Source organism: Eurosta solidaginis, chromosome 4 (assembly GCF_040869045.1).
Source record: "Eurosta solidaginis isolate ZX-2024a chromosome 4, ASM4086904v1, whole genome shotgun sequence".
Classification (NCBI taxonomy): Eukaryota; Metazoa; Arthropoda; class Insecta; order Diptera; family Tephritidae; genus Eurosta; species Eurosta solidaginis.
In genome coordinates this window covers 36023478-36033960 of record NC_090322.1, presented here as the reverse complement: position 1 = coordinate 36033960, position 10483 = coordinate 36023478, and the positions used below count along the sequence as shown (strand labels likewise).

The 10483-nt window shown below is 38.1% G+C and overlaps 1 pseudogene; it reads right to left on the bottom strand.

The window, feature by feature from the left end:
- Positions 1-6291: 6291 nt before the first annotated feature.
- Positions 6292-9408, bottom strand: LOC137248463 (putative gustatory receptor 39b; annotated as a pseudogene).
- Between the last annotated feature and the right edge of the window lie 1075 nt (positions 9409-10483).

The window sequence follows — 10483 nt, the reverse complement described above, 5'->3', positions numbered from 1 at the left end:
ATAGGTGGACGCCTTTTCGAAGTATCGCCATAAAGATGGACCAGGGATGACTAGAATGCGTTTGTACGATATGGGTATCAAATGAAAGGTGTTAGTGATTATTTAAAACGTAGTGGGCCTTAGTTCTATAGGTGGACGCCCTTTCGAGATATTGCCATAAAGGTGGACCAGGGGGGCTCTAGAATGTGTTTGTACGATATGGGTATCAAATTAAAGCTATTAATGAGGGTTTTAAAAGGGAGTGCCCCCTAGTTGTATATGTGAAGGCGTTTTCGGGATATCGATGAAAATGTGGACCAGGGTGGCCCAGAACATCATCTGTCGGGTACCGCTAATTTATTTATATGTGTAATACCACGAAGAGTATTCCGGCCAAGATTCCAAGGGCTTTTGGTTTCGCCCTGCAGAACTTTTTCATTTTGTTCTACTTAATATGGTAGGTGTCACACCCATTTTACAAAGTGTTTTCTAAATAGATAAAGTGAGTTCAGATAAGTGCGTGAACTAAGTTTAGTAAAGATATATCGATTTTTGCTCAAGTTATCGTGTTAACGGCTGAGCGGAAGGACAGAAGGTCGACTGTGTATAAAAACTGGGCGTAGCTTCAACCGATTTCGCCCATTGCACAGAAAACAGTTATCGTCATAGAATCTATGCACCTACCAATTTTCACAAGGATTGGTAAATTTTTGTTCCACTTATAGCATTAAAAGTATTCTAGGCGAATTAAATGAAAAAGGGCGGAGCCACGCCCATTTTGAAATTTTCTTTTATTTTTGTATTTTGTTGCACCATATTATTAATGGGGTTGAATGTTGACATAATTTACTTATATTCTGTAAAGATATTCAATTTTTTGTTAAAATTTGACTTAAAAAAATTCTTTTTTTAAGTGGGCGTGTTCGTCATCCGATTTTGCTAATTTTTATTTAGCACACATATAGTAATAGGAGTAAAGTGCCTGCCAAATTTCATCATGATATCTTCAACGACTGCCAAATTAGAGCTTGCAAAACTTTTAAATTACCTTCTTTTAAAAGTGGGCGGTTCCACGCCCATTGTCCAAAATTTTACTAATTTTCTATTTAGCGTCATAAGGTCAACGTACTACCAAGTTTCATCGCTTTATACATCTTTGGTAATGAATTATCGGACTTTTTCGGTTTTTCGAAATTTTCGATATCGAAAAAGTGGATGTGGTTGTAGTCCGATTTCATTCATTTTAAATAGCGATCTGAGATGAGTGCCTACGTACCTACATACCAAATTTCATCAAGATACCTCAAAATTTACTCAAGTTATCGTGTTTACGGACGGACGGACGGACATGGCTAAATGAATTTCTTTTTTCGCCCAGATCATTTTGATATATAGAAGTCTATATCTATCTCGATTAGTTTATGCCGTTACGGATTACCGTTATGCGAACAAAGTTAATATACTCTGTGAGCTCTTCTCATCTGAGTATAAAAATACGACTGGTATCCTATGTCAGCCACGTTACACAAAATTTTGGTTCACTGCGCTCAAATTATGCAATCATCTAGTGCACCACTAGGCTGTCTAGGAGAAAATGTTTCAGAAAGCCATAACAAATACTATAAAACAGATCGCATGTCGTAATATAAAAGATGCCTTTGATAGAGCTATGGATTCATTTGATCCCCTTATATCTAGTATGCACTTGACAAAGAGGATTTATTCAACAACAAAACAAACATTACCACCTCAAGTAGTTGCACTTTTTAAATCTCTTCCTAATGAGTTTGACAATGATAAGCCTACAACATCACGTCAGGCATTAGAAGAATTAGATGAAATATGTTCCGACGAAAATGAAGATATGGAAGATAATATTGGCTTCTCGATTGAACTAGAGGAAGAAGAAGAATCGTGAGATTAGATCAAGGTGGGATTTTACCTGACACACAAAAAACAAAAATTTGCTATGCTTTTAGTACTCACTCAAAAAGGGAGCACCAAAAATAAACTCGACTAATACTTTTAAATATAATATCAATCTTTCTGAATAAATTATTTTTTAATAGCCTTAAGTGTTCCATTTTATTTTACATACAACTTAATTAGCGATATCTCGAAAAATAACAGATTCATTGAAAGATTTTAAGAAGAAATATGTAGGTCAAAAAAGTTCTTAAATAATATATGTACCTACTCGCAAGTATAATTTAAAAAAAGGCGTGGCAATGATCAAATCCCGCACATTATTTTGCCAGAGTTTTAGGGGGTGCCAGATTTGTGTGTGCAAATTTTCAAGCTTCTATCTCCTTTGGTTGATTTTTGGCCGCAGAACATGGTCATTTAAGCCATAGTGCAGTGTTGTTGCTCACAATTTCGTGCACTACTCCCAACTATGGTGTTGTGGCAGTATACAATAGAACATATTAGCGGTTTGGAAACAAATAAAGCTAATTAAATGCACGCTCTGTATATATCATAAACATATAAAGCTCCTATAGTAAGAAATTTGTAAGAAAATGTTGTTTTTAAAAGTTTTGTTGTTTAATTAGGTGTTTGGAATTTTGGCACATACTTTCACCCGAAAACTTAAGCTAAAACGGACCGAGTGTTGTACAACTCTAACTGAAATTAAGAAGTATTTTGATTGTGTTTCATTCCTAAAATCTAGAGGGAAAAGCTATCGTAAGATGAAAAGTAATTGACTTCATAAGGTCCCATTAACACTTAACAAAAGATCTTGATTATGTCAGCCCAGTTAATTTCGAGCTGTGTTGCTACCCAAAATGTATTGCACTGCTTCCACCTTTGGTTTTGTGGCAGTATACAATAGAACATATTAGCAGTTTGAAAACAAATAAAACTAATTAAGTGCACGCTCTGTACTTTTCTGTATTTATTCATATCTAATTAATAACACAATTCAACTATGCGAGTACAGATTTAACAAACAATTACTAAAAAACTAAAGCAAGTGTTTTGCCAGAGCTGAGCTCATTTCATTTTGCTGTAATATGCATAAATTGCTTGAATTTTTTATTTGTTTAAAGTAAAATTTGTTTGTTCAACTACTTAAAAAAAAAAAGATTTTTTTGCATAGCTTTAATCTAAAATATGTGTTCCTGAAATCTATAAGAAAAAGTGTTTCTTTATTTTTTACTCACACGACTCAGGTATAAATAGCGCCCACAAAATTTACCACTTAGTACTTTATACTTAAAAATTAGTGCAAAAGGTCTTAAACCAAAATGAACTCAGGCATTTATTTCGTGATCCTGTCTCTTATACTTAGCTGCTATTTGACGTATACGAATGCGCAATTTCGCTTTGTAAATGGCGCTGATATACCAATAGAGCGGAGCCCACACTCAGTGGCAATTTTTTATGATCTCAACTATGTATGTGTTGGTTCCTTAGTAAATTTGTATACGGTTGTAACAGCTGCGCATTGCACAGTACAGCGAGAGCCGAGGCAGTTCGTCCTTCTAGCTGGTGTAGCGGATATATGTGAAACAAACAGAGCAAGAGGGCAAGAACGCAGTGTACGGAGTATACATCGTCATCCAAAGTTTCATAGACCATCAAGATATGCAGATATAGCTGTGCTTAAAGTGGATGGATTATTTTCGGAAAAAGCTCAAGTAAAACCTATATCTCTTTGTGAAAGTTCATTAAGACCGGGCACAGCACTGCAAATTAGTGGATGGGGTTCACAATCCGATCAACTTAATCATCTCAAAACTGTTAAATTATATATAGTAGAAGTAGAAGATTGCAATCATATTATTGAGACTCGATATCCACTACGATATTTAGATAACACACTCATTTGTGCTGGATGTCCCCAAATACGTCCGTGTTATGGAGACTCTGGAGCAGGAGCCCTTGTGGGAGGAAAACTTTGTGGGGTGCTACATGGTGGTTGTACGCACAGCGATGTTCCGAGTTTATATACAGATGTAACAAATCCAATTGTTAACGAGTTTTTAATATCCAATATATGAAGTAATTGAAGTGTGTTGTTATAAATTGACTGTTGGGTGGAATATCACCCTAGCTGGACTGAATGTCGAATTTCGATTTATTTTGAAATGGGGCGTTGTCCAAACAACAGTTGTGATGTGGTGATATTCCACTCAGCAGTCGTAATAGCGATATTTTTTCTTGTGTCATATACAAATAAATTTTTATGATTACGAGTCAATAAATATGTTTGATTGTTTGCAATAAAGGTATGACGCATGTATGTAAATGCCTTGTTGTTGTGAGACCAAACTTTGTTCACGACTGTAAAGTTCAAACTTGTATGAATAGATCATGAGATAGCAAGAAAGTTGGGAAATAACTACCAATCTTATGGAAATTAATGTAATAGGTCATTGAAGCCATAGAATAACGCCTATGTTAGAATGATACCATAGCCAACCAATAAGTTTTTGGTTTTCCGCCATATTCATAATCTATAAATTTTTAGGTTGGCGAATTTATTCACATTTTGGAGATTAAAAAAAGTTTTCGATGTTTCCTATTTTATGAAGTTATCACATTTTTTAGGGTGAGGCACCAATAACAGATGCCAATATAAATAAAAAAATAAAAAATAGATGTAAGGCGCGATAACCTCCGCAGAGATCTAAGGCCGATCTTCTCTTCTAATTTGCGTCGTGCTCCTCTTGATTTTCCCTACAAATTGGCCGGACGGGACCTACATGTTTTATGCTGACTTCGAAAGGCATCTGCAAGGCAGATGAGTTTTCACTGAGAGCTTTTCATGGCAGAAATACACCCGGAGCGCTTGCCAAACACTGCCGAGGGGCGACCCCGCTTAGAAAAATTTTCGTCTTATTGAAAAACCTTATTTCTAAAATTTTGATGTTGCTTTGCCCGGGGTGTGAACCCAGGGCATACGGTGTGGTAGGCGGAGCACGCTACCATCACTCCACGGTGGCCACAGATGCCAATATACATATATGTTATGAATATGGAAAGTTTTCAGGGCCTCTAAATGGTCGTATTAACGTGGCAGACACACCATTGTATTTTAAATAATTTAAACCTCATTCATTGGCAATTATTTAACATTTATTAACGCAAAAAAAAATGTATAGCTGCGCCCGGTTCCGAGAAAAGTGAGTGTCTGTTGGCTTACACATGTACACGACGTTAGCGCACATACATGCTACAAATAGAGAGGTGGATAATAGAGGTGGAAAACTATCGATTATAGTATAGATATATCGATAATTTGTACCTATCGATGATACTATTATTGTTTCATGGCAATCGAAACGATCGTTTCTGTGGTATAAAATCCATTGGGTGTCGCAGTATCGTAGGAGAGCGCTTACACTTGGGCTAATGGAATCACAGGCGCTAATAAATATAGTGAAGATACCGCTAAATAAAAGAAACCCTACGCACTCAACTCTTTATGCTGCATGTACCACTGACCACTCACGACTACAGGCGTTGTTATAAAGCCTGAGGCTTAGCGTTTAATACCTGAGAGGGTATGCTGCAAAGACCTTGTACCATATGGGATATGAGCAAACTCCTAAAAAGTATTTTGAAAAATGTCAGTGCATTTTTTGATTCCGGAGAGTGTTCGTCACTATTCTAGCTAATGTCAGTCAGCAAAGTCCAGTTTCGATACCCATTTGTGAGCCTAATCGCTGCTTCCTCGTAGGCTGGCCTATATTATGTTCCTTTAAACGAAGAACTTGAGTGGCATATTCCCTGTCGGCTATAGATGTGAAGGAAAGCAAGAAATTTATAGAGAGAAGTCAAAGGTTTCATATCTGCTGTTCAGCCAACGGCTTTCGCGGTATCTTAATCCAAGAGCTTCTTCTGCGGTTAAACTTTGATATTCGTGAGGAAATTACGGTAAGGGCATAATGACGTTATTACACCAAATCATGTTCTGCTAATAGGTGATAATGTCGTGAGCAATTTCTATGAAGCAGCCTTTGGAGTATGCATTCTGAGAGCTAGAAAATTCACAGAATACTAAACATTTTCAAAGTTTGTCTTTCAAACGTAGTAGAGTCTTTAATATGGCCTGATACCTGAACAGAACATACTGTTAGTCGGCTGTGCTCCAATGAGGATGAGCTGAGCTCACCATGTCTAGGACATCTCCATGTCAAGCCTACAAATGTTTTCAGCCGATAGAAATATAAACGGCAAAAACATTAAAGCAGCTGGAATACTCCCATGTTGAATATGAACGTAAAATAAAATCCACTATAAGTATAATTTCACCTTCTCAATTTTATTTAGTACATATTTTTTTAATAGCATATGAATTGAACATTAATTCTGACAGCTGCGACAGATGCCAGTCCCTGTAAGTGTTGTTGTGTTATGGTAGTCCATCCAAAGTGAAAGAAATTGCAGTAATATGACCAAGTTTCTTGCTGTCTCCGCGAAAATCTGTTTAAAATAAGTGTGAGAATTTTTGAAGAGCAAGCAGCGTACAGGTTTTGTTACAAGTTCCGCGGTCTCTGTGATATTCGGATATTTTTCCAGGCACCCTTTATAATAAATGTTTTGCTGATGTCTCTCTAATATAACAAATTTTACCCCTCCATTTTTCTTTCCTTATTCTTCTATCTCTCCTTGCCTTTCTTTTCCTTCACCACTCCTTCTCTTCCTACATATTGTACTTTCTGTTCTCCTTCTTCCACTCGTACTTCATCTTCTCGTTCTTCCTTTTTTCTTCCCTCTCTTTTCATCTCTTTCGTTTTATACTCATGTGAGCATAGCTCACAGAGTATATTAATTTCGTTCGCATAACTGTATCCCGTAACGGCATAAACTAATCGAGATAGATATAGACTTCTATATATCAAAATGATCCGGGCGAGAAAAGAACTTTATTTAGTCATGTCCTTCCGCCCGTCCGTCCGTCCATCCGTCCGTCTGTCTGCCTGTCTGTCCGAACTTGGCACTCATCTCCGTATCTTTATTCTTATCCTTATCCTTTGCCCTTACCTTATCCGTATACCTATCCTTCTTTTTATTTTTATTCTTATATTTATCCTTATCCGCATCTTTATCCACAGTACTTCTCTCCAGTTTTCTCATAACTCAGCTGAGCTGATTGGCGTCAACATCTGTACAAAATCTTCCCAGCTACAAACAGATGATGTTAGCGTTAGTGAGGCTAAATGTGATCAACGGAAATACGAACTGTACCCCACCTATGGCTACCAGGTAGTTCTTTCCAACCATTCGATACGCTAAAATCTAGACGCAATATGCGACTTCTTGTCAGGGCAAGTAGCGAGGAGGTTCGCCCTCCCAGTATAAACGGTTCCCCCAAGTCGAGGATCACTTTAGCTTCAACATGTTGTTGTGTTGTTGTTATATTAACGATAAAGGTTTTGGGGAGTTTTATCGATGTTGAGCCTTGACTGGATATATATCCGCTACGTGCCGATAACAGGCAACATTAAGATACTATCCCGAACATCTCGGAAATGATTTATACATATAGCCACATTAAACCTTCTAGACCATCCCGCCACACCCAGAGCTAGTTTGTAGTTTATTTTGCATAATCACCCTGTCTACATGAGGCTTCAAAATATTTCACAGGCTGAGCAAAAGCTCCTCTGATGAAACTAATTTGTAGCCTCTAGACGCAAGATACGAGGAAGCTCCTTTACAGCAGTAGAAGGTCATCAGTGGCGTCCTTTTTTCACATTTCTTTGAATAGCGGCCAAACCTACCCCACTCCGATGCAGTTTACGCTCACTGCCTGTGAATAGGTTAAACCAGAGGAACCACGATATGACGAATAGACTATTTCTATAGAGCTTATAAGACTATGAAAAAGCATCCTAGTAAGTCTGAGAGAGCGCCCGGCAAGAGTTAGGCTACATTTCTAAGTTTGGCAATCGATAAAAGGCGATGCCGTCAGTCGCTCTTTAGGAATCTTATACTCAAATATTTGTAAACGTCTAGCCACGCGCTCAAATATTTTTGATATTTCCTTTTTGGTTTTGTGCAACGGGAGTTAACTATACTTCTTAAACGATCTCGTAAGAGATTTGTAATTTCCCGATTCGGATTATACTTGCGCTTTCCAAAGGTAAGTTTTGGTCATGTTCACTGTCCTCAAGTCAAGAAGGTGAAATCAAACTTACAGCTTGTTTGCCTGATTACATATCCGATTTCTGTCTTGTACATATGTAAGCCCTGCATGGTAGCATTCATCCTCATAAGCACTTACTGTCACTAAGAGGTGCATTTCCAATACAAAGAATCCATGCGCCGTAACTTCAATACGTTGTAGTTGTAGTTGTGAAGAGAATTGATGCAAAACAAGATAATATCTGGCCGTAGAGCTCGCAGAATTCAATATCTGCATCCTACTTACGAGACAAGCAACATTACGACCCTAAAAGTATGCAATAAATTTTAAGAAAAAAATTTACTTTCAATTAGACTCACCAATTAATTACACTTATTGCACCAATAGCAAAGCGTATAAATAATGACGACACGTGGTATTGTAGCCAAGGGTCCAGCAATATAATAAAGGCGCCGTATGAAGAACCCATCCAAACTAAGAAGCGTCCAATAAATGTTAAAGCTTATGTCAAACAGAAAAGTGAGCACAATGCAAAAGAGCGACCAACCACCAAAATAATTAAGTAACTGAAAAGCATTATAAATCAGAGCATAAATATCTTTAATAGCGAACAAGTACTCCACTGAGTCGAATTTGGCATAATCTATGTCCAACAGCTGCTATTGCAGCGCCACACGGTAGGCTACAACTTAACGTAGCTTCGCACAGAAGCACTCCAAATAATGTTGCATTGTACGCACATAAACTATTAACTGTATGATACGTACACGCATTAAGAGGGACCAAAGACCATTCCAAAAGTAACCAACATAGTTCAACCATAACGAAGTGATCATGAAGAGTATGAGTCCAAGCAGTGAAAGCGCCCCAAGGTATGCTATGATATAATGCAATTGCTTAATTAGTACAAATTTACGCACATCCGTACGCAAACGCAGTTTCAAGGACATTTCAATCTCTTCGAGTAGTAGAAGAAAGTTAGCGTGTTGGCTGCGCCTGCATGACGCTTCCATGAGAATCAAGAAATTTGTTAATACTTGTAGATGAAAGAGCGTAACGGAAGTCAGCCACGTAAGCAGCAAGTTTGTTAATGGGTCATGCGTGTATAGTCCATGTACGTAAAACATAGCCACCATTAATGCTATGAGCGTTATGTAGATACGTTGGATCAAGTGGGATGTGCTTTTGTTGTAGCAAACGCCTGAAGGCTTTTGACACCACGCTTGTTTGTGATATCTCTTTAATTGGGTGGGACACTCGTATTGCCATTGATTTAAGGAAATGCCAAAAAATATGCAGCAGCGCTGCGAAGCGCGGAATTCGTTTGTCATTCTAACTGCGTAGACACTTTTTGTCCTTATTACGGTGTATCGTGAACTTAGAAAAAGTTCTACGTATGCAAGTATGTGCCAAAAGATGTGTTTAGGACATTATCTTCATCTTTTTTGTGATAAAAAATGAATAATGTTTGCCATGCAACTATTAGGATGAGACACAAAAAAATCAGATAAAGGTGGTTTCGAGATACACGATATATGTATGCATGAACGTTGAAAATAGATAGAAAGGTGTTGTGATAATGAAGCACTGTCTATCAATCCGAACAAAACTGTCATAGTGACTTTTACCCGGAAAAGGAACTATCCATGCCATAACCATCCCTGGGTGGCACCAAAATCTGAGCAAAGCTTTCTTTGCCCACCCCAGCGGGTTAGGGAGCTTAGAATATACACGCGGTAGGTATGCCTGTCGTAAGAGGCGACTGAAATACCAAATTGATTCAAGGGATTGCCAGCGCGATATATAGCTTCTCCAACCCAATTGTCAACCTCACCTACCCGTGGCGAATCCTTTTTCATTAACAACCGAGGTTCTGGCGACCTCGAACTCCTGATGGATCTAGGGATTGGGAGGGCGGGATGGCCTAGAAGGTCTCCCGAGATCGTCGGGCTATTAACTTTATGGTGCTTGTTACCGGAACGTGCCGGATCTGCATCCGGCAAAGGATCATCAACATCGATAACACTCCCCAAGGCCTTCGAGGAGTGTCCTTATTGCTACAACCACCACAATAACAAGAGCTTTCTTTGCCTATAGTAGACTCTATGACAAAGCATAGGAGCTATCTCCCAAATTGGTATTCGTACATTTAATACTGGCCGAATACCACGCAAACAACAGCAATAACAAAATGAAGCCAACTGTATGGACTAGTTTGTATTGGCAAGAACGATGACAACGTCCCCCACATAGTACCTTTGTGGCAATATCTCCCTTCCCTATTATAATAGAGAAAGAGGCAATACTTGCTGCATTAAGATTTCAAAATAACTCTAAGCTGAAGAGTAGAAAAATGACGGGTCATAGGTAAGTAATGAGAAAATTTATTGCAACTACGTGATGTTC